The 25,328-nt window shown below is 39.0% G+C and overlaps 1 pseudogene; it reads right to left on the bottom strand.

The window, feature by feature from the left end:
• Nucleotides 1-23,365: 23,365 nt before the first annotated feature.
• On the bottom strand, nucleotides 23,366-23,701 carry LOC129535188 (large ribosomal subunit protein P2 pseudogene; annotated as a pseudogene).
• Nucleotides 23,702-25,328: the final 1,627 nt, after the last annotated feature.

The following is a 25,328-nucleotide window of genomic DNA, read 5'->3' as shown; positions in this document are numbered from 1 at the left end:
ATGACTTTGAAGTTTGAAGCCTAGGGAACCATTTTTCCATTCCCCACCTAAAACAACCCAGAAGAGTAACAGCTTAACAGGTTAACTTAGTGTTTTGATGGTTCCTTGTGGGTGGAGGAATTAGCAAGTAAACTTAATTCCTCTGAATTCTAACATTAAAGTAAACAGCCTTTGGAGGCATGTGCAATGTCCTGGTCTGCAGCCATGAGCGACTGGTGCTCTGGTTTTTCTATTCAGGACATTCTTACAAAATACTTTGAATGTTTAGAACATTCAGAGAATGATAGATTGATTTCAGGAGCTAAGTTCCTTGGTGTCCAAATACAATCCATTTGATGGCGCTTTCTGAAAGTGTGATGAGATGAATGCACATTGTGAAATTTCTAGAACCACGTCTCCTTCCGCTTCTTATAAAGAGGAGGAATTAGTTTATCTTTGCCAATTCTCTATCTAGGGACACAGAGGAAAAGAGAAGAAACAGATACTTTAATCTGTCTCTTCTTAAAACTAGATGAGTTTGAGTTTGCCTAGTTACATTTGACTACTTGCTCTGTCCTAGACCCTTTTTAGAAGTGATATGCTATCTATTTTTCTTCTCCTTTAGGATTTATCACAAGTCCTAGGCTCTATTGCTTCTTCCTATCCTTCTAAGAGACAAATTATTTTCTCCTTTTCTTTCTTAGTTGTCAACTATAATGGAAGAGAGTGTTAATTTCAACATAATCTCCCTGAATAGTTGATATCCTTGCATTTTTTTTACTTTAAAAAATGCACTTTCCTCCATTTTAAATGTAATTTTTGTGATATTTCTAATTTTATGATGTTGAATTGGGTACTATGTCACATAAACTGCAAATCTTGCAGAAAGGAGGAAATGGGATCTCACTTAGGAATTTACAATTAGATGAAAGGGAAAGTCTGTACAAGAAAAGAATGAGAAAAATGTGTACATGAAAAGAACTACTTTCAGAAGTAGAGGAATAGAGAGAGTAAATCTTTTAGATGGGAAAAGAAGAAATAAAATAAATGTTTTATGCCACCCAAAATGTTGGATCTCCAAGATGCCCAGTATAAAGGATCCTCCTCGGGTATAAACACCTATCCATTTCTATGATGTAAGTTGAAGAGTACCAAAATACTAAAGAAGGCTAATACTCCCTCCCATACCAAGATTGCACAATGGGGGAAAAGATAGTTTGTTCAGGGGACTTCCCTGGTGGTACAGTGGATAAGAACCTGCCTGCTGCAGGGGATGTGGGTTTGATCCCTGGTCTGGGAAAATTCCACATGCCACAGAGCAACTAAGGCCATACTTCACAACTACTGAGCCCATGTGCCTAGAGCCTGTATTCCACAAGAGGAGCCACTGCAATGAGAAGCTCATGCACCACAATGAAGAGTAACCCCTACAACTAGAGAAAGCCTGCACTCAGCAATGAATAACCAGTGCAACCAAAAGTAAAAATAAATGTATTATTAAAGAAAGAAAGAAGCAATGGTTTGTTCAACAAATGGAGTTGGGGGAATTGGATGTCCACATGAATGAAATTGGACCCATATCTTATACCATATATGAAAATAAACTCAAACTGGATCAGACTTAAATCTAAGACCTGATACTGAAACTATAAAACCCATAGAAGAAAACATAGGTGATTCACTTCATAAAATTGGTATTGGCAATTATTTCTTGAATATAATACCAAAAGCACAGGCAACAAAAGCAAATACAGGCCAGTGGGACTACATCAAACTAAAAAACTTCTTTGCAGCAAAGGAAATAATCAACAAAGTGAAAGGACAACCTGTGGAATGGAAGAAAATAATGTAAGCCAAAACATATACGATAGAGGATTAATATCCAAAAATGTAAGGAACTCCTACAACTCAGTAGCAAAAAATACCAAATAGCCTAATTAAAAATGAACAAAGGACTTCATTAGACATTTCTGCAAAGAAGACATACTAATGGCTAACAGGTTTATGTAAAGATGCTCAACATCACTAATCAACAGGGAAATGCAAATCAAAATCACAATGAGGTATCACTTCATATCTTTCAGGATAAACATTATCTGAAAGAAACCAAAAATAAAAAAAAAAGTAAGAAGTGTTACTGAGGATGTGGGAACCCTCATACACTGTTGGTAGGAATGTAAAAATGGTGCAGCCACTATAGAAAATTGTTTGGAGGTCCCTTGAAAAATTAAAAATGGAAATACCATATGATCCAGTTACCTCATTTCTGGGTATTTATCCAAACGAATTGAAAACAGAATTTTGAAGAGCTATTTGGACTCTTATATTCATTGCACCATTATTCATAATAGCCATAATGTACAAACAACCTAGATGTCCATCATTAGATGAATGGGTGATGTGATGTATACATACAATGAAATATTATTCAGGCTTAAAAAGAAGGAATCTTGTCGTATGTGACAAGATGGATGGACCTTGAGGACATTGTGCTAAGTGTAAGTGTCCAATCACAGAAGGGCAAACTCTGCACAATTCTACTTATATGAGGTATCAAAATAGTCCAGGTATGAAAGATTGGTTCAATGTCTGAAAGTCAATCAATGCAATCCACCATATCAAAGGGCTAATGAACAAAAATATCATCATATCAATTGATATAGAAAAAACATTGGAAAGAAATCTAATACCCATACATGGAAAAAGAAATCTTTCAGAAAATTAAGAATACAGGGAAACTACCTTAAATTGATAATGAGAATCCTTGAAAAGTTTACAGCTAACTTTATACCTTATGGTGAGTGAATGGCTGCTTTTCCCCCTAAGATCAGGAATGTGGTAAATATGTCTACTCTCACCGTTCTTGTTTAACATAATACTGGATGTTCTGGCCACTGCAATTAGGCAAAAAAAAAAAAAAAAAAAAAGGCATACCGATCAGGCAGAAAGAAATACAGCTATCTATTTGCAGATGATTGTCTATGTGAAAGTGAAGTGAAAGTGAAAGTTGCTACTGTGACCCCATGGACTATACAGCCCGTGGAATTCTCCAGGCCAGAATACTGGAGTGGGTAGCATTGCCCTTCTCCAGGGGATCTTCCCAACCAGGGATCGAACCCAAGTCTCCCGCATTGCAGGCAGATTCTTTACCATCTGAGCCACAAGGGAAGCCCACAGACACAGATGACTGTCTATGTAGGATATCCCAAAGAATCTACAAAAACACTCTGAGAACTAGTAAGTTAATTCAATATTGTTGTAAGATGAAGATGCAAGAATCAACGACATTTCTATAGATTATGAATAAACTTGTGAAAACCAAATTAAAAACAAAATGCTATTTATAATTCCTCAGTAAAAATGAAATAGTTAGGTATAAACTGAGCAACAGACGTAAAGGATCTTTATTCTGAAAATTACACAATTTTATGAAAGAAATCAAAGACTTAAATAAATGGAGAGACATACTGTGTTCATTTATCAAAATATTCAATACAGTAACTGTCAGCTCTCCTTAAACTGGTATATAGATTTAATGCAATTCTTAGGAAAATCCCAGTGAGGATCTTTGTAGAAATAAACAAGCATATTTTAAATTTTATATGAAAAACATAACTTCTAGAATAGCTAAAACATTCTTGAAAAAGAAGCATTAAGTGGGAAGAATCACTTTACTTAATTCAAGGTTTATTATATAGCTAGAGTAATAAAGAAGTGTGGTCTTAGTGAAGGGATAGACACAGAGGTCAGTAGAATAGAATACAGATCCCAGAAATAGACCCCCACTGATTTATGACAAAGGTTCAAAAGCAATTCAAAGTAGGAAGAATGGCCTTTTCAACAAACAGTGCTGTAACATTTAGACATCCATGGGGGGGGGAAAAAAAGAACCTTGACCCAAACTTGACACTTTACACAAAAATTAACTCCAAATGGATCACAGACTTCTTAAATGTTAAACTCTTACACAGAATTTAACTCCAAATGGATCAAAGTTTTGTTAAATTTAAAATGTAAAGCTAGATATATTTTAGAAATAAATAGAAAAAATCTTTGGGAACTAAGGATAGGCAAAGACTTCCTAGACTTGACATAAAAAATATGATCCATAAAACGAAAAAATGATAAATTGAACCGAATCAAAATAAAAAGCTTCTCTGTGAAAAACCATGTGAAGAGGATGAAAAGATATGCTAAGGAGTGGGAGAAAAAAGTTTAAAGCCACACATTTGAGAAAGGACTTGTATCCAGAATATATAATGAACTATCAAAACACAATAGTGAAAAACCATCAAATTAGAAAATGAACATACAAGATGAATAGACATTTCACCAGAGAAGATATACAGATAGCATATAAACATATGAAAGATGTTCAACTTTATTGGCCATTAGAGAAATTTAAATTAAAGCCACATTGAAGCATTACTACATAGAATGGCTACAAAAAAATGGATAACACAAAATGGTGGCAAGTAAGAGTAGAAACTGGATCAGTCATAAATTGCTGGTGGACATATAAAATGGTTCAGTCAATCTGGAAAACGGTTCAGCAGTTCCATAAAAAAAAAAACTAAACATACATATAACATACAACTCAGCAATTGTATTTTGGGGCATTTATCCCAGCAAAATGGAAATTTGCTTGTACACAAAACCTGTGCACAAATGTTCACAATAGCCTTATTTGTAATAGCCCCAAACTGGAAACAACCTTGATGTTCTTCAGTGGGTGAATGGTTAAACCAACTATGGTACACCCATACTATGGAATTTTATTCAACAATAAAAAGAATGGACTACTGATATGTCTTGGATGGATTTCTAGACAGTTCTGCTGAGTGAAATAAAGCCAGTCTGAAGAAATTGCATGTATACTGCATCATTCCATTCCATTATGTAACATTCTTGATATGACAATTAAAGGAATAGAAAACAGAATAGAAGTTGCCAGCGGTTAAGAGACTGGGGTAGGGAATGGAAGAGAAGTAGGTACAGTTATAAAAGTGTATTCTTGTTGTGATCAAACTGTTATGTAGTATGTTGACTGTGGTGATGGACCCATGAATCTACACATGTGATAAAATTGCATAGAGGTAAATATGTACATGGTCTTCACAGATAGGTCAGCAGTAAAGAATCTGCCTGCCAATGCAGGAGACAAAAAAGACATGGGTTCAATCCCTGGGTGGGGAAGATCCCCTGGAGTAGGAAATGACAACCCACTCCAGTATTCTTGTCTGGAAAATTTCATGGACAGGGGAGCCTGGTGGGCTACAGTTCATGGGGTTGCAAAGAGTTGAACATGACTCAGAAACTGATCATGCACAAATATATAGATATAGATATAAATGGGTTCATGTAAAACTATAAAATCCAAATAAAATAGAGAGATTGTATGAAAGTCAAGATCCCTGTTGTAATATGGAACTATAGTTAAGCAAGATGTTACTATTGGGGAAAACTGGAGGAAGAGCTTATGGAATTTTTCTATAATATTTCTTATAACTTTATTTGAATAAAATGTTTAAACCTGAAGAAGAGATTGGGTAAATTAAACAATATTAGAAACAAAAATGGGACAAAACATCATAGATTAAATGTATCAGAGATTAAAAATGGTGATAGATTTTATGGTAAACTTTTTACTCATGTACTTGAAAACTTAGATAAAACAGATAATTCCCCAGAAAATATAACATTAAAGCTGACAGAAAACAGAAAACTAGAATAAACACAATCATTAAAGAATCTGAGTCAGTAGCTAAAGATTCCCTCCCACACAAGCACAAAGTACTCGGCCTAAGTGATTTTATGGATGAATTCTACCAGACATTCAAGAAACATAGAATTCCAATCTTCTGTAGCCTCTGAGGCAATAGAAAATGAGGGAACACTCAATTATTTTATTGAGGCTAATATAATCTTCATATAAAAAACAAACATGGGCATTTTAAGAAAGGAAAATTGCTGGCCAATCTCACCAGTTAACACAAACGCAAACATCCTAAGTGAAACATTATCAATACTATTTCAATAATTATAAAATCTTATCAAGAATAGTTTATTTAAGATGTTTGCATTTTAATGTCTTAAAATATGCAACAAAACTAGGTTGAATTTAACTCAGGCATAAAGTGTAGCTAGGAATAAGTAGGACTCATGGAGTTATCGTCAGAAAATAACTTTGATTCTCCTGTTGCCAACTTAAGTCCACTCTATGGGATTACATCTTTTCTCTTGGATCAAAAGTAAGACAGTTGCTTGACCCTTGTGTATTTTGGTCATGTCTTATCACAGAAAGAGTCTCAGCTTAATTAGAGTATCGGTAGTAATTAAAACTTTAGTATTTCTTTAAAGCTGCATCTTCTTCCATCTCTTACCCTGGCCTACTGTGGGCTGTGTAGTTGAAATGAGAAAGGAGATGTCGTCAGTATCTTCTTACTTTCTCCGTAGAGTGCTTCTAATCCTTCACTGCCATATTGCTTATGTGGGTTTGTGATCTTTTCGTGATCCTTCTAGAATTGCACCATACAAGGAAATAGGTGGAACGCTGGGATGGAAGAAGCACAAGCTGGAATCAAGATTGCTGGGAGAAATATCAATAACCTCAGATATGCAGATGACACCACCCTTATGGCAGAAAGTGAAGAAGAACTAAAAAGCCTCTTGATGAAAGTGAAAGAGGAGAGTGAAAAGGGTGACTTGAAGCTCAACATTCAGAAAACTAAGATCATGGCATCTGATCCCATCACTTCATGGGAAATAGATGGGGAAACAGTGGAAACAGTGTCAGACTTTATTTTTTTGGGCTCCAAAATCATTTTGGATGCTGATTGCAGCCATGAAATTAAAAGACGCTTGCTTACTCCTTGGAAGGAAAGTTATGACCAACCTAGATAGCACATTAAAAAGCAGAGACATTACTTTGCCAACAAAGGTTTGTCTAGTCAAGGCTATGGTTTTTCCCGTGGTCATGTATGGATGTGAGAGTTGGACTGTGAAGAAAGCTGATCGCCGAAGAATTGATGCTTTTTAATTGTGGTGCTGGAGAAGACTCTTGAGAGTCCCTTGTACCGCAAGGAAATCCAACCAGTCCATTCTAAAGGAGATCAATCCTGGGTGTTCATTGGAAGGACTGATGCTAAAGCTGAAACTCCAATACTTTGGCCACCTCATGCGACAAGTTGACTCACTGGAAAAGACTCTGATGCTGGGAAGGATTGGGGGCGGGAGGAGAAGGGTACGACAGAGAATGAGATTCCTGGATGGCATCACCAACTCTGTGGACATGAGTTTGAGTGAACTCCGGGAGTTGGTGATGGATAGGGAGGCCTGGAGTGCTGTGATTCATGGGGTCATGGAGAGTCGGACACGACTGAGCGACTGAACTGAACTGAACAAGCTATCCTAATCAAATTCATGTTCTCTTGCGGCCACATAAGAAGCAAGAGTACAGTGCAGTAGGTAAACTCAGAGATTTGGGAAAGAGTGGCTAGAGATAAAGCTGGGGAGATAAGGAAGGATACCTCCAAGGAAGATAAAACATTTCATTCATTCCTCAGACTTTTTCACCTGGGAGTTTCCTTTGATAATCCCCAAGTTTTGTGATGGATCTTGATTGCTGTTATTTATTTCCAACTGCTTCATCATTCAATAAATTTGTTGTTGTTGTTTAGTTCCTAAGTTGTGTCCAACTCTTTGCAACTGTGGCCTGCCAGGCTCCTCTGTCCATGGGATTTCCCAGGCAAGAATACCAGAGTGGGTAGCCATTTCCTTCTCCAGGGTATTGTTCCAAACCAGGATCGAACCCATGTCTCCTGCACTGACAGTCAGATTCTTTACCTCTGAGCCACTAGGGAAGCCCTCAGTAAATTATCCCCACCCATAGTTCCAAGAGCAAGAAGTGGCTATGGGCTTAACTATGTGAGAAGAGGAAACCAATGGTAGGAGAAAGCATTATCGCCCAGTAACCCATGATGTTTTGGGGTGTTCTCTGGGACACCTCTCCTCTTCCTTTTCAGATGGGGCATACTTTCATATAGTAAGAAAAGCAAGGTTCAGGAAGAAAACATACCGTCCAAATGGGTGCTAACAGAGTTTTATGGGTGTGGAGGGTGGCAATTGTAGAATTTATAGCTTGTTATTTATTTTTCAAAACATTAGTTTGGGGACATTTTCTAAGACAGTCTTTAAACAAAAATCAATTCAAAAGAAAGCCTCTCTGTGTGAAAACATAAAACAAGCTTCTGTTTCTCTCTTTCTCTCTCTCTGTGTGTGTGAGAGAGAGAGAGAAGGGGAGGAAGAGGGAGAGAGAGAGCGAGCAAGCATGGATTCCAGCAGAGGCAGCTGTTGGCAATAGCTTGTGGCATACAACTCTGCAGACTGCCCTACACACCACAGCACAGCTCTCTGTGAATTCTCCAGAAAACACTCTGTGTGATAGGCTCCCTTTGTCAGACTGCGCATTGGCAGCTGTTTTGCACACTGGCAGCTGCTTTGCTGAGTTTTGTAATTATACAAATGATGATAGTAGCCTAAACAGCTTCCCATGTTTTCCAGTTCTTCCTTAAGGAAAACAGGTGAACATTTCCCATTACATAGAATCATAAACAGAATCTAGGCTCTTAGTGGAGATTTTCAGGGTCTGTATTATAAGGAACATGTTATGATGGACCTTAGAAACAAAATTAATGAACCTGGATTTTATCGTAAAAGTAACTGTAAGAGGGGAACTAAGGGAAGTCTTTTTTAAATTTTTGGCTTAAAACTTCGATGTATTATTTCTCATGATTCTGTGGGTTGATTGAGCTGTTCTGCTGGACTTACTTCTCAAGTGGCATTCTGTTGTAAGGTTGGCTGGAGAGGAAGGTCTGAGATGGTCTCAGTCATATGCCTGGTAGTTGGTGCTGGCCTGTTACCCTCCGTGTGGGCTCTCATCCTTTAGTAGGCTAAACTGGTTTCCTTAGGTAGCCTCAGGGCAGTGTTCAAGATGGGGAAGGTTCAAGTTACATGGCTTCTTAAAGCCGAGGCTTTGGAACTCATGAAAAAAATCACTTCTGCCACATTCCATTGGTCAAAGCAAGTCAAGTCCTGCCCAGATTTAAAGGGGAGGATAAATAGAATCTCTGGGTGGGAGAAAAGGCAGAGTCATATCACAAAGGTACAGGCATACTGCAATGGGAGGATTTTGTGATCATTAATAAAAAACTGAGAACACCAAAAAGCACTATTAGAATCCTTGGAAACCCACTTTGGGAAATGTCATCTAGGCTGAGCAACAGTTCCCCGCTAAAAGCTTTTGCTCCAAATAGAGTACGTACATGTGATTGTTTAATTTTATTTTATAATCATGTTGTGGTCCTAAGTCATGTTCACTGGAATTGCTATTGTTCTTTAGTTATCTTACTTTACTAATTGTCAGTGTTTTTCTGGGATAACTCCAATAATCCCTTGCTTATTTTTGTAAGCTTGGAACAAAATTATTAAACTGAAATAAAAAATTTTGTACTTATTTCTTTTCCAAAGTATTAGCAGCAGAGGAGGAACTATGCTGGTTACATACAGCATCACTAAGGGAGACATCTTCATGCAGAGTAATTACCAGCTCCATCTCCTATGCTGCACAGACCTACCAGAGTTCATAGCCCAGATCCAGGTCCTGAAATTGTCTCCCTGTTAGTGTGTGTACTAAGGTATTTTGCTGTAGGTTCCTTTATAGCATCAGGAAAGGAGGCAGAGACTACATTATTTAGAAAGATTGCATTCGTGAAGATCTTTACATTTGATATCTTTAAGAAGATGATTTTCATGTGACTTCTTTTGAGGTTTGCCGTCAACTCCTTTTGTTCCATTTATGGACTCTTTCATTAATTATAAGATTCAATCTATAGTTGTACTCCTCCCAGACTTTTCAGATGCCAAAGAAAGGCCATCACCAACTGCTTGAGCTTGATGGCATACTGTAGCAGATGCTCAGCAGTGGCTCACTGTTCTATTCCAACCTTTTTGTAGTGTGCCTTTATGTACTGCAAAGACTGTAAAACCCCCTTGCAGCTAGGATTCTGAATGTGATTTGTGGTCCACCAATTAAACACTCTCATGTAAAACCTGAATTGGGAAATGAGTAAGTTGGGAAGAGAGGCAACAGTTAAGGCATCCCTGTGGATTGTGACATAGGCTATAGGATTCTGGAACTGACAGCTGTGATTCCCTGGTTCTGCAGCAGCTCCCTTGTTAGCACAGTCCTGTAGGGCTTTGGGGAACTGTCCCATGAATCTCAATCTAGAATTTTTCCTCAGTGTTGATGTCTTCCATATAGTTGTGGGTTTTACTACATGAGAAGAGAGAAGACACCAGCGAAAGAAGGCAGAACGGCCCCAAACCCAAGAGGTCTTCAGCTGTTCTCCAGGGCATTGCCTCAGTTTCTGTTCTCTCGGGGTATAGAGCTGGGTGGAAAAGGGGTAAAAAGGATTTGGAGAGGCAAATGGAAGATACTAGCACAATAATTAGGTCAAATGATGCAACAAATCCTTGGGTTTTAGCTGTTTTACACCTGCTCTCACTAGCATTCAGTGTAGGAGGTTTGCTCTGAAATATTCTTTGTAAAACATGCTGGACACTATGCTGCAACATTCACATACCTATTTCAGTTAAGTAAATCATTAAGGTAACTTTATAAAATGAGTATACAGATGAGAAACTTGATAGCCTGAGAGGATTTGAAATTGATGGGATTTGAACTTAGGTTTGTGTGGTTTTAAAACCTAAGGTTTTCTAGAAAGTCATGTTACCTGAGAGAGAGAGAGACTGTGAAATGGTACCAGACAACCCCTTTGTCCTAACAAACACAGATTGCACAAGATATTGCCTCTGTTTCCTTGGTATCATCCACAGTGAATAACATAGACAGCTACCATTTTACCTGTTTCAGACTCTGAATCACTTCAAAGAATGTGTCAGGCATATTTCCTGAGGATTTTCAAGTAGCCACACACTTTTGTTTTTGTTTTATGTTTTTGGAACTGAATAATGATTCCCTTGGATTAGGGCAATTTTCTACATTTCACATCAACTTTTCCAATGTAGTTTATATAAAACAATTTTATCTCAGTTCAGAAAGACATTTCAATTGGTATTGAGGTAAAGCTGGGTTTCAGGTGACAAGGGGGTACTCCTTGTCATGCTACTTCTGCTGCTAAGTCACTTCAGTCATGTCCGACTCCGTGCGACCCACAGACAGAAGCCCACCAGGCTCCCCCGTCCCTGGGATTCTCCAGGCAAGAACACTGGAGTGGGTTGCCATTTCCCTCTCCAATGTGTGAAAGTGAAAAGTGAAAGTGAAGTCGCTCAGTCGTGTCCAACCCTTAGCGACCCCACGGACTGCAACCTACCAGGCTCCTCCATCCATGGGATTTTCTAGGCAATAGTACTGGAGTGGCTTGCCATTGCCTTCCCCCCTCCCTTGTCATAATACAATAAAAATTAAAATATATTGTGCCAATTGACTTTTATGTTTATGCCTTAACATAATAATTTAATTTATAAGCATATAAACCAAGAAAATAACCTGAACTAAAGAAAAGTTCTTTGTTCATATACATTTATTATAATGTTATTTGTAATGGTGAAGAAGTAGAAACAACCTATGTAGCTATACTAGAAGGATGATTCGATTAGCCATTAACATTATGCTTATGAGGAGACTATGAAAGAACTGAAAATTGTTATAATATTAAAAGGACATATAAAAGTCATATATGTAGTCTAATCAAATAATTTTTAAAGAAAAACACACAAAAATCTATACACAGGGAAAACATCTGACAATATACTACAGTAACATCTCCCAACTTTTCATGTACGAGAACCCTTGAGGGCTTCCATGGTCGCTCTGACAGTAAAGAATCCACCTGCAATGCAGGCAACCTTGGTTTGCTCCCTGGCTTGGGAAAATCCCCTGGAGAAGGGAATGGCTGCCACTCCAGTATTCTTGCCTGGAGAATTCCAAGGACAGGGGAGCCTGGCAGGCTACAGTCCATGGGGTCACAAAGAATCAAACATGACTGAGTGACTAACACTTCACTTCATCAAAAACTTATCATAGATTTCTGGTTCCAGTCAAGATGGAATAGTCCCATTCCTCCCAGGTCCTCTCCTTTATACCTAAAAATCCCTGGATGTAACATAACAAACAAGCATAAGGAGACTGAATGGTGGAAAAAAGAAGGCACATTGCCTAAGGACCTAGGGCTGAAATAAAGACAGTGGTGAAGTTCTCTGGGTTTTCTTATTGTCTCCCATATGTCTCAGATGATATAGAAGCCTCTAATCTGAACCACCAACAGGCACAGACAAAAAAGCTCCAAGAAAAGCCTATTATTGTTTCCCAAAGGATTGGGAAAAGGGGCAATCTAGCAACAGAAAACCTTTTTAGTAGTAACCTCCCTACTCCAGTTAAATGCCAACGGAGGAATCATACCACTCCAACTGAGTTTCACTGGAGTCCATCTGGGAGGTGAGCTATTGTTCTCATTCTACAACAACAAATCATTGTAAATCGTTCCTTGGCTTCCCCTCTCCCTGGTGTCAATAAGGTTTGGGGGAAGCGGCAATTACACTTCCACTCAAAGACAACAAGGAAGTAAGAGTTGGTGTCCCATTTTTGCCAGAAAAGTGTAGGCAGGGTCAAGGGGGCAGCTGAACTTCCACTTGAACCATTTACAGTGAGGCAGAGTAAGTCCATACTTCTAAGCAATCCATGAATTAAAGAAGTCTCAAAGAAATTTTTAAAAATACATAGAACTCATTGCAAATGAAAAAATAAAAGATATGTGTGCCACAGCTAAAGTAGTGCTGAGAGAGAAATTTATACCACTGAATGCTTCTATTAATATTAGAAAAGAAGACAAGTCCCAAATCAATAATCTTCCTTCCTATCTCAAGAGCTACTATAAAAGAGCAAAATAAGCCCAAAGCAAGAAGAAGGAAGTAAATAATAATTATAAGAATAGAAATCAATGAAATGGAAAACAGGAAAACAATGGAGAAAATTAATGAAACAAAGAGCTGATTTTTAGGGGGGGAAATCAGTAAAATTGATAAACCTCTAGCAAGACTGATAATGATTGAAAGAGAAAAGACAAAAATCACCAATATCAGGAATGAAACAGGGGATATCACTGTAGATCCAGCAGAGAATACTACAAAGAAGTTTGTGCTCATGAACAAATTATAAACTTAGGGAAAAATAGGCCAATTCTTAAAGAAACTAGAAATCACCAAATCAAAGCATGATTAAATAATCTTATTAGTCCTATAGTCATTAAAGAAATGAATTCATCATTTAAAATCTCCCACAAAAGACATCTCCAGGCCCAGATGGTTTCATTGGAGAATTCTACCAAATACTTAAAGAAGAATTAGCACCAGTTTATACAATCTTTTCTAAAAATAAAGAAGAAGGGAATGCTTTACATTTCATTTTGTGAGGCTGGCATTACTCTCACATCAAAACCAGACAAAAGTAGTTTAAAAAAAAGAAAGGATGGATAGATGGATGGAAGCAAGTAAAGAAAGAAAAGAAAGGAAGGAGAAAGGGGAAAAAAAGAAGATTATATGCAAATGTTTTCCATGAATTTGATTGCAAAAATCTTAAAGTCCCTTGGACGGCAAGGAGATCAAACTAGTCAATCTTAAAGGAAATCAACCCTGACTGTTCACTGGAAGGACTGTTGTTGAAGCTGAAGCTCCAATACTTCAGTCACCTAATATGAAGAGCCAACTCACTGGAAAAGACCCTGATGCTGGGAAAAATTTAGAGCAGGAAAAGAAGGGGGCAACAAAGAATGAGACAGTTGAATGGCATCACCAGTTCAATGGACATGAGTTTGAGCAACCTCCAGGAGATAGGAAGGACAGGGAACACTGGGGTGCTTCTGTGCATAGGGTTGCAAAGAGTCAGACATGATTTAGTGAATGAACAACAACAACGTGCAAATGAGTCAAACTAGACTACTTCCTCACACCATATACAAAAATACACTCAAAATTGATTCAAGCCTAAAAGCCCTAGAGGACAACAGGAAATATGCTCTTTGACTTTGGTCATAGCAGTATTTTCTTTGGGTATGTCTCCTCAGTCAAGGGCAACAGAGCAAAAATAAATAAATGGGACTATGTCAAACTGAAAGGCCTTGTACAGTGAAGGAAACTATCAACAAAACAAAGAGGCTGTCTACTGATGGGAGAAGATATTTGCAAATGATATATCTGATAAGGGGTAATATCCAAAATATATGAAGAATGCAAACAACTCAATATTTTTAAAAATGTGAAAAAAAATTTGGAGAGGACATGCATAGGCATTTTTCCATAGAAGACATACACATGGCCCACTGGCACATGAAAGATTTCAACATCACTAACCATCAGGGAAATGAAAATCAAAACCACAATGAAATATTGCCTCACACCTGTCAAAATGGCTATTACCAAAAAGACAACAAATAATGTGTTGGCGAGGTGTGAAGTAAAGGATCCCTCATATACTGTATTGTTAGTGGGAATGTAAATCAGTACAGCTACTATTGAAAACAGTATGAGGCTTCCATGGTGGTCCAGTGATTAAGAATCTGCCTTGCAATGTGGGGGACACTAATTCAGTCCCTGGTCCGGGAAGATCCCACACGATGTGGCAAATAAGCCCGTGCACCACAACTACTGAGCCCATATACAGCAACTACTGAAGCCGTGTAGCCTAAAGCCCATGCTCTACAACAAGAGAAGCCACTGCAATGCGAAGCCCACCCACGTTGATTAGAGAGTAGCCCCCACTCTCTGCAACTAGAGAAAATCCCCATGCAGCAATGAAGACCCAATGGAGCCAAAAATAAATACTTAAAAAAGAACACAATATGGAGTTTCCTCAAAAAGTGAAAAATAGAACTACTGTTCAGTTCAGTTTAGTTCAGTCGCTCAGTCGTGTCCGACACTTTGCGACCCCATGAATCATAGCACGCCAGGCCTCACTGTTCATCACCAACTCCCGGAGTTCACTCAAACTCATGTCCACAGAGTCGGTGATGCCATCCAGCCATCTCATTCTCTGTCGTCCCCTTCTCCTCCCGCCCCCAATCCCTCCCAGCATCAGAGTCTTTTCCAGTGAGTCAACTCGTCGCATGAGGTGGCCAAAGTATTGGACTTTCAGCTTTAGCATCAGTCCTTCCAATGAACACCCAGGATTGATCTCCTTTAGAATGGACTGGTTGGATCTCCTTGCAGTCCAAGGGACTCTCAAGAGTCTTCTCCAACACCACAGTTCAAAAGCATCGACTCTTCGGTGATCAGCTTTCTTCACAGTCCAACTCTCACATCCACACATGACCACTGGAAAAACCATAGCCTTGACTGGACGGACCTTGGATGACAAAGTAATGTCTCTGCTTTTTTATATACTATTTAGGTTGGTCATAACTTTCCTTCCAAGGAGTAAGCATCTTTTAATTTCATGGCTGCAGTCAGCCTCCGCAGTGATTTTGGAGCCCAAAAAAATAAAGTCTGACACTGTTTCCCATGAAGTGATGGGACCAGATGCCATGATCTTTGTTTTCTGAATGTGAGCTTCAAGCCAATCTTTTCACTCTCCTCTTTCACTTTCATCAAGAGGCCTTTGAGTTCCTCTTCACTTTCTGCCATAAGGGTGGTGTCATCTGCATATCTGAGGTTATTGATATTTCTCCCGGCAATCTTGATTCCAGCTTGTGCTTCTTCCAGCCCAGTGTTCCTCATGATATACTCTGCATAGAAGTTAAATAAGCAGGGTGACAATACACAGCCTTGACGTACTCCTTTTCCTATTTGGAACCAGTCTGTTGTTCCATGTCCAGTTCTAACTGTTGCTTCCTGACCTGCATGTAGGTTTCTCAAGAGGCAGGTCAGGTGGTCTGGTATTCCCATCTCTTTCAGAATTTTCCACAGTTTCTTGTGATCCACACAGTCAAAGGCTTTGGCATAGTCAATGAAGCAGAAATAGATGTTTTTCTGGAACTCTCTTGCTTTCTCCATGATCCAGCGGATGTTGACAATTTGATCTCTGGTTCCTCTGCCTTTTCTAAAACCTGCTTGAACATCTGGGAGTTCACAGTTCACATATTGTTGAAGCCTGGCTTGGAGAATTTTGAGCATGACTTTACTAGCGTGTGAGATGAGTGCAACTGTGCGGTAGTTTGATCATTCTTTGGCATTGCCTTTCTTTGGGATTGGAATGAAGACTGACTTTTTCCAGTCCTGTGGCCACTGCTGAGTTTTCCAAATTTGCTGGCATATTGAGTGCAGCACTTTCACAGCATCATCTTTCAAGATTTGAAATAGCTGTACAATACAGCAATTCCACCTCTGAGTATATATCTGAAGAAAAATTAATTTAAAAAATATGTGCATCCCAGTGTTCACTGCAATATTATTTACAGTAGCCAAGATACAGAAGTAACCTAAGTGTTTATTGATAGATGATAAAATCACACACACACACACAGAGGAATATTCAGTTCAGTTCAGTCGCTCAGTCGTGTCCGACTCTCTGCAACCCCATGAATCACAGCACACCAGGCCTCCCTGTCCATCACCAACTCCCGGAGTTCACTCAAACTCATATCCACAGAGTCGGTGATGCCATCCAGCCATCTCATTCTCTGTCGTCCCCTTCTCCTCCCGCCCCCAACCTTTCCTAGCATCAGAGTCTTTTCCAGTGAGTCAACTCGTCGCATGAGGTGGCCAAAGTATTGCAGTTTCAGCTTTAGCATCAGTCCTTCCAATGAACACCCAGGACTGATCTCCTTTAGAATGGACTGGTTGGATCTCCTTGCAGTCCAAGGGACTCTCAAGAGTCTTCTCTAACACCACAGTTCAAAAGCATCGATTCTTCGGCGATCAGCTTTCTTCACAGTCCAACTCTCACATCCATACATGACCACGGGAAAAACCATAGCCTTGACTAGACGGACCTTTGTTGGCTAAGTAATGTCTCTGCTTTTCAATATACTATCAAGGTTGGTCATAACTTTCCTTCCAAGGAGTAAGCATCTTTGAATTTCATGGCTGCAATCAGCATCTGCAGTGATTTTGGAGCCCCCCAAAATAAAGTCTGACACTGTTTCCACTGTTTTTCCCTCTATTTTCCATGAAGTGATGGGACCAGATGCCATGATCTTTGTTTTCTGAATGTTGAGCTTCAAGCCAACCTTTTCACTCTCCTCTTTCACTTTCATCAAGAGGCTCCTTAGTTCCTCTTCACTTTCTGCCATAAGGGTGGAATATTGCTCGGTCATAAAAATGAATGAAATCTTATGATTTGTGACAACATGAATAGACTTAGAGGGTATTATGCTAAGTAAAATAAGTCAGAGCAAGAAAGACAAATATTGTATTATTTTACTTATATGTGGAATCTAAAGAACAAATGAGCAAACATAGCAAAACAGAAATAGAGTCACAGATAAAGAGAACAAACTATAGCTATATGTGCCAACCCAGATGAATTTCCTGATAGTTAGTCTGAGTAGAAAAAGCCCATCCCAAAATGTTAACACTATATGATGCCATTTATATAGCATTCTTTAAATGACAAAATTATAGAATTTGGGGATGCTTTGTTTTCTTTAGGTTACTGAATATCTCATATACAGTGTATTTATTAGAATTAAATTATGGAAGAACCCTCCAACAATTAGAAGTATCCAACAACAATAACAGTGACATTGTACTGAAGACAGTTTATTTTAGATTCAGAATCTTGTAGCTTCTCAGGACCATCTTCAAAAAAGTATTTCTTATTGTGAAATGAACAACTGCCAATTTATATAAATTTCTTGTCTGCAGAAATTTGGATCAAAGAAAAACTTTTTTTTAGCAATTCATGGAAAATCATACTAACTAGAACATTAAATCATTTATGAACATTAAATACAAGGTTAATGTTGAGAGATTTCTAAAAACTTGAAGTATTCAAATTGCCATTTGATATATACGTTTTTCAAAATACTTCTTTGGTTAAACCCAGAGGAATACTTTTTATAAGCTAATATCTCAACTATTCTGTGTTTATAAAAGTTGGTATAGAGCAGATTCAGACTTTCTTCACATCTAGACCAGCTAATAAATACTTACCTAGGATCTGCACCCAGGGTCAGGCCTAGGCTCTCTCCTGGCCCACTGACTCTGCTAATTTATACTGACTTCTCTGCTTCCACACCCAACATTTTATCAATCCTAGTTAAGAGATTCAAGATAATTTCAGGCTAAATTTTAGAAAGAAACAGATTTTTTTCCTCAACACTAAGCTATTTGTGGGGCAGAAAACAGCAAAATAACAATAAAACTAATTTTTAGGTTCTGCATGTTTCTAATGGTAAATAAAACCTGTTTGCAGGACAAGTATCTTTCAAGGCACTACTTGAGTAGAGTTTGCTTCTGATTGGCCTTCAGGCTTATACATCTGTGTGTTACCTCTGCCTGTCGGTCTCCAACCCCTCAGAGTGAATTTTTATAATCATAGGGATCAAACATGGACCTGTATGATCCTTAAAGATTAAGTGCAAGGGTCCAGATTAGAAGCAGAGTGAAAGAGAAGATTCATTTGTAAAGCATTTTGTGTCAGAACTAAATGTGGAAGCAAAAAGTAGAAAATCAAGAGTTGGGTAGAGCTGTGGGTGGGCATGTTGGAGAGCAAGCATTGTACACGATTACTCTGTGGATTTTGCTGTTTTCCTGCAGTAACTTTCCAAGTACCTTTTATATTTTTAAAAAATATTCCCAGGGTTAGTTTTGATGACCTGGAAGGCCAACAGCTACCTATGTGGTATGATTTACTCCCAAATACCTCCCTCATGCAAAGGCCAGAAATTTCCACATTGGAAGTGCACTCCTTTGAGCCTCTGGAGTTCCTGATCTATGAAATACTGCATCTTAAGTCCTCTTTCTGGAGTCAGCAGGCTATAAACTATAAATAAAGAAGGCAATGTTAAGAAACAAATACATCTGGGACTCATAACAGTGTAGCCCTTTAGCCTTGATTTGCTAAGTTCAAGGACCTGAGCATTTCACCTCAAGTAGGGCTGAGTCTGAGACCTTAAAAAACTGGAAGGAGAGATGGGAGAGTCCAAAAGAAAGGCTCTTCTTCCTTCCATTGTTACTGGGAACAGCAGCAGCTGTTGCTGTTGTTGCATACTGCCCCAGCTCCCCCCATCTGGAGGATGATGTTAAAGTAAATGAGCTCATTTTAGCAGTTTGTGGCTCTTCATAGCTCCAGTAAAAAGAAGGAAACTTCTAGGTTTTTCTGCCAAAAACCACTGTTTCTATCTACCCTTAAACAAAGTAAAGCTCATGGTGAAAGAAGAGCCTCTTTATTAGATAAAATCTGAAGGGACAATGAAATTAAATTTTGATTTGTTATTGATATGTATGTATATATTTGATTTAATCAAATTGGCTTTTTGTTTAAAATTATACTACTTAAGATTATAAAAATCATAAATATCTAATTAAAAGTTAGTAAGTGTTATTAGAAAGAAATTTGGGGAGAGGAAAAAAATGTTTTAAAGGAACTCCAATTCTACCATCTAACACTATCAACTGCTGATATTTAAAACAGAAACTGTGAACTTTAACTTTAATTGATTATAACCAGAAGAATATCAACTACAGTGCAACTGGAAGAATTAAACAGGCAATATCTTTTTTTTTTTTTTTTACTGGATTAGAGTTAATTTACAATGTCGTGTTACTTTCTGCTATACAGCACAGTGAATCAGTAATATGTGTGTGTGTGTGTGTGTGTGTGTGTGTGTGTAAAAACCACTCTTTTTAAACTCTTTTCTCATATAAGTCATTATAGAGGATTGAGTAGAGTTCCATATGCTCTACTGCTGCTGCTGCTAAGTCACTTCAGTCGTGTCCGACTCTGTGTGACCCCATAGATGGAAGCCCACCAGGCTCCCCTGTCCCTGGGATTCTCCAGGCAAGAACACTGGAGTGGGTTACCATTTCCTTCTCCAATGTGTGAAAGTGAAAAGTGAAAGTGAAGTTGCTCAGTCGTGTCCGACCCTTAGCGACCCCACGGACTGAAGCCTACCAGGCTCCTCCATCCATGGGATTTTCTAGGCAAGAGTACTGGAGTGGCTTGCCATTGCCTTCTCCGAACCATATGCTCTACAATAGGTCCTTATTTGTTATATATTTTATATATAGTAGTGTGTATCTATCAATCCTATTCTCCCAGTTTTCCCCTCTCCCACTTTCCGCCCCTGATAACCATAAGATTGTTTTCTACACCTGTAACTCTATTTCACAACAAACTGGAAAATTCTGAAAGAGATGGGAATACCAGACCACTTGACCTGCCTCTTGAGAAATCTGTATGCAGGTCAGGAAGCAACAGTAAGAACTGGACATGGAACAACAGACTGGTTCCAAATAGGAAAAAGAATATATCAAGGCTGTATATTGTCACCCTGCATATTTAATTTATATGCAGAGTACATCATGAAGAATGCTGGGCTGGATGAAGCACAAGTTGGAATCTAGATTGCTGGGAGAAATATCAATAACCTCAGATATGCAGATGACACCAACCTTATGGCAGAAAGTGAAGAACTAAAGAGCCTCTTGATGAAAGTGAAAGAAGAGAGGGAAAAAGTTGGCTTAAAGCTCAACATTCAGAAAACTAAGATCATGGCATCTGGTCCCATCACTTCATGGCAAAGAGACGGGGAAACAGTGGAAACAGTGGCAGACTTTATTTTTTTGGACTCCAAAATCACTGCAGGTGCTGATTGCAGCCATGAAATTAAAAGACACTTACTCCTTGGAAGGAAAGTTATGACCAACCTGGACAGCATATTGAAAAGCAGAGACATACATTACTTTGCCAACAAAGGTCCATCTAGTCAAGGCTATGGTTTTTCCATTAGTCATGTATGGATGTGAGAGTTGGACTATAAAGAAAGCTGAGCTCAGAAGAATTGATGCTTTGAACTGTGGTGTTGGAGAAAACTCTTGCAAGTCCCTTGGGTTGCAAAGAGATTCAACCAGTCTATCCTAGGGGAGATAAGTCTTGGATGTTCATTGGAAGGACTGATGTTGAAGCTGAAACTCCAATACTTTGGCCATCTGATGCAAAGAGCTGACTCATTTGAAAAGACCCTGATTTGGGGAAAGATTGAGGGAAGGAGGAGAAGTGGATGACAGAGGATGAGATGGTTGGATGGCATCACCGACTCAATGGACATGAGTTTGGGTGAACTCCGGTAGTTGGTGATGGACAGGGAGGCCTGGTGTGCTACAGTCCATGGGGACACAAAGAGTCGGGCACGACTGAGCAACTGAACTGAACTGAACTCTATTTCTCTTTTGTAAGTAAGTTCATTTGTACCATTTTTTTAGATTCCACATATGAGCAATATCATTCGATATTTGTCTTCCTGACTTGCTTCACTCAGTATGACAATCTCTGGGTCCATCTGTATTATTGTCCGTCCGTCCGTCTGTCCGGTCACTCAGTCATGTCCGACTCTTTGCGACCCCGTGGACTGTAGCCTACCAGGCTTCTCCATCCATGGGATTCTCCAGGAAAGAATACTGGAGTGGGTTACCGTCTCCTTCTCCAGGGGATCTTCTGTATTACTCTAAGTGACAATTATTTTATTCCTTTTATGACTAATATTCCATCGTATATATATACCACATTGTCTTTATCCATTCAGTCCTCTGTTGATGGACATTTATGTTTCGTCCATGTCCTGGCTATTATAAATAGTGTTGCAGTGAACATTAAGGTGCATGTATCTTTTCAAATTATGGTTTTCTCTGGATATATGCCTAGGAGTGAGATTGCTGGATCATATAGTAACTCTATTTTTAGTTTTTTAAGGAAACTTCATACTGTTCTCCATAGTGGCTGCACCAATTTTCTTTCCCACCAACAGTCTAGAAAGGTTCTCTTTTCTCCACACCTTCTAAAGCATTTATTGTTTGTCGATTTTTTTTTTTTCTGGCTATTCTGGGTCTTCCTTGTTGCATGTAGGCTTTCTCTAGTTGGAGCAAGTGAGGGCTACTCTTTGTTGCAGTGCATGGGCTTCTCATTGTGGTGGTTTCTCTTGTTGCAGACTATAGCTCTAGGCACACAGACTCACCAGCTCTAGAGTATGGGCTCTGTAATTGTGATGTATGGGATTAGTTGCTGCACTGCATGTGGGTTCTTCCTAAACCAAGGATCAAACCTGTGTCCCCTGCATTGGCAGGTGAATTCTTAACCACTGGACCACCAAGAAAGTCCTGTTTCTAGCTTTTCGAATGATGGCCATTCTGACCAGTGTGAGGTAGAATGGCCATCATCAAAAAACTCACTGTGGTTTTGATTTGTATTTCTCTAATAATTAGTGATGCTGAGCATCTTTTCATGCGTTTTTTGTCCATTTGTATATCTTCTTTGGAGAAATGTCTGCTTAGATCTTCCATCAAATTTTTGATTGTTTTTTTGTTGTTGTTATTTCTGAGCTGCATGAGGTGTTTGTATGTTTTGGAGATGAATCCCTTGTCAGTCGCTTTGTTTGCAGATATTTTCTTCCATTCTGTGAGTTGTCTTTTCATTTAGTTTATAGTTTCCTTTGCTGTGCAAAAGCTTTAAGTTTAATTAGTTCCCATTTATTTTTGTTTTAATTTTTATTACTCTAGGTGGTGGGTCAAAAAAGATCTTGCTGCAGCTTATGTCAGCAAGTGTTCTGCCTATTTTCCTTTCAAAGTTTTCTAGTATCTAGCCTTACATTTAGGTCTTTAATCCATTTTGAGTTTACTTTTGACTATGATGTTGGAGACTGTTCTAATTTCACTCTTACATATAGCTGTTCAGTTTTTCCACCAATACTTATTGGAGAGGCTATCTTTGCTCCATTGTATAGTCTGGCCTCCTTTATCATAGATCAGGTGATCATAGGTGTGTGGATTTACCTCTGGGTTTTATATTGTGTTCCATTGATCTATTAGTCTGTTTTTGTGCCAGTACCATACTGTTTTGATGACTGTAGCTTTATAGTATAATCTGAAGTCAGGGAGCCTGATTCCTCCAGCTCTGTTTTTCTTTGTCAAGGTAGCAATGTAGTATTCTTGTCTGGGAAATCCCATGGACAGAGGAGCCTGGTGGGCTGCAGTTCATGGTGTCACAAAGAGTCAGACACAACTTAGTGACCAAACAACAACAATGGTATACATACTATGTGTCAGGACCTCTTGTAAATACCTAAGATATGAACACAGAGTTGGGGAAAAAAGTGCACAATTGGCTCTTTTGTTTTTTTAACATAAAAAAGAGTTTTATTTGCAGGGGAGTGGGATTCTAGTCAAACAAGCCAAACCCCATGTCGTCGTCTGACTCCTCTGACTCTTCTTTCTTCTACTCTGCTGTGGCTGGAGCAGAGCCCGCAGCAAGTGCTGCAGATCCTGGGGCAGCAGAGACAGCCACAGCCTCGCCAGCGGGCACACTGGCCAGCTTGCCGATACCCTGGGCAATGACGTCCTCAATGTTTTTTCTGTTCAGCTCACTGATGATCTTATTGAGCTGGTCATCATCTGCCTCGATGCCCACGCTGTCCAGGATCTTTTTGATTTCCTTGGCCCTGAGAGAGGAATTGCCCCTGAGGGCGGCCAACAAATAGAAGCTGACATAACACATCTTGGCAGTGGCAGAGCAGCCTAGCACATGCGACCTCGGCGGCGTCGGGGATAGAAAGGAAGGCCACAATTGGTTCTTATATGTCAGTTAAAACATGCTCCAGGGAACCACTGGGTATAAGAGAAAAAGAAGAATGAAGGATGAATCTAGGTTTTTGCTATGAGCAACAGAAGGGATGGTGTGGTCATCAAATAAGATGGGGTATATTATGAGTGGGTCAAGTCTGGGGCATTGCATATCAGGAGTTCAGCTTTACACATACTAGTTAGGCATGTTTCTTAAACATCCAAATGCAGACATCAAGTAGGCTATATGATTCTGAAGTTCTGAAAAGACATTTGGGATGAATATATGATTACTATGACTATGAAAATCCAGAGTGCATAAGTGGTATTTAAAGCCATGTAACTGAATGAAGCACCATAAGAGTGACTAAATATAGAAGAGATGCAGTCCAAGGGCTGAGCTCTGGGAAATCTGAGTAGCGGTAGATGAGGTGAAGAGAAGTAAGGGCAGACAAAAAGAACAGCCAGAGCTAGGAGAATAACGACATGAATTTGATATCCTGGAAGCAAAGTTACCACAATGTTTCAGGTAGAAATGATGAAGTGTCAAATGCTACTTCTAGGTCAGAAAAGATGAGGATTGAGAATTGATCAGCAAAACTCCACAAAGCCTGGAGCTGGGAACACTATTTTAAAACTACAGAACTAAAATCCAACGACTCTTTTCTGAGTCTCTTCAGGGAATCCACCTCCATGTGACTCATCACGAGGATTTTTTTCACTGCCATGGCATTGCTTTTCATCTTTGTGACTCTCTTGGCTGCCTTCTATCCTACAATATATCACCTGTTACCATACTCTTCCCTAAGGCATTTATCTGCAACAATTAACTTCTGTCTGTCATCTGTGGCTGAGTTCCATATGACCCTTAAACCTGGGCAAGCTGAGGGTCTCTCCCAAGCCCCCCAGGCCCAGGCTACACAATGGGCCTAGTGCTTTAGAATACTTTCCTTGAATATTTCCAAGAGGCCCTCTGGGGCCAGCATTCTTCTGGGAAAACCTCTCCTGGACCAGACCAAGGACAAATATTCTTTCTGCTCTTCTCAAGTGTCCCTTGCCTAACCTTCTTATTGGTGGTGGTGTGTGGTAAGAAGAGGTATAGTCAGGATTGAGAAGATCATATTCTAGAAATGCAGTGATTATGGAATAATGTATTCAAGAAAAGATGCAACTGAAATATTTACTCTATAAAATTCTGAACTGTAAGTTTATTAGGACCAGAAAATTAATTATTATTTTTAAAAGATGTTTATTCTTACTGACTTATAGTTGCTTATAGTTTATTAGTTTCAGGTGTACAACACAATGATTTAATATTTCAGAAAATGAATTATTATTCACATTTTCCTGCATATTCTGGGTAAGATTTGCACATGTGTTCATCACCAATGAAGCACAGTAACAATCTTTAAGAGAGTCACTGGAAGTCTATATTTATAGGCAGCATCATAGAGATCATGAGATGCAGAATCATGAGTAATGATGCAAGGTATTAGGACGTTACAATGGCAAGAAGATCTACATTATTTCAATACAAAGAGGTTCTGAAGAGTCATGGTGTT

Source organism: Moschus berezovskii, chromosome X (genome assembly GCF_049115385.1).
Source record: "Moschus berezovskii isolate FMDL1 chromosome X, NW_MosBer_1.0, whole genome shotgun sequence".
Taxonomy (NCBI): Eukaryota; Metazoa; Chordata; class Mammalia; order Artiodactyla; family Moschidae; genus Moschus; species Moschus berezovskii.
This window is presented reverse-complemented; position numbering and strand designations above follow the sequence as displayed.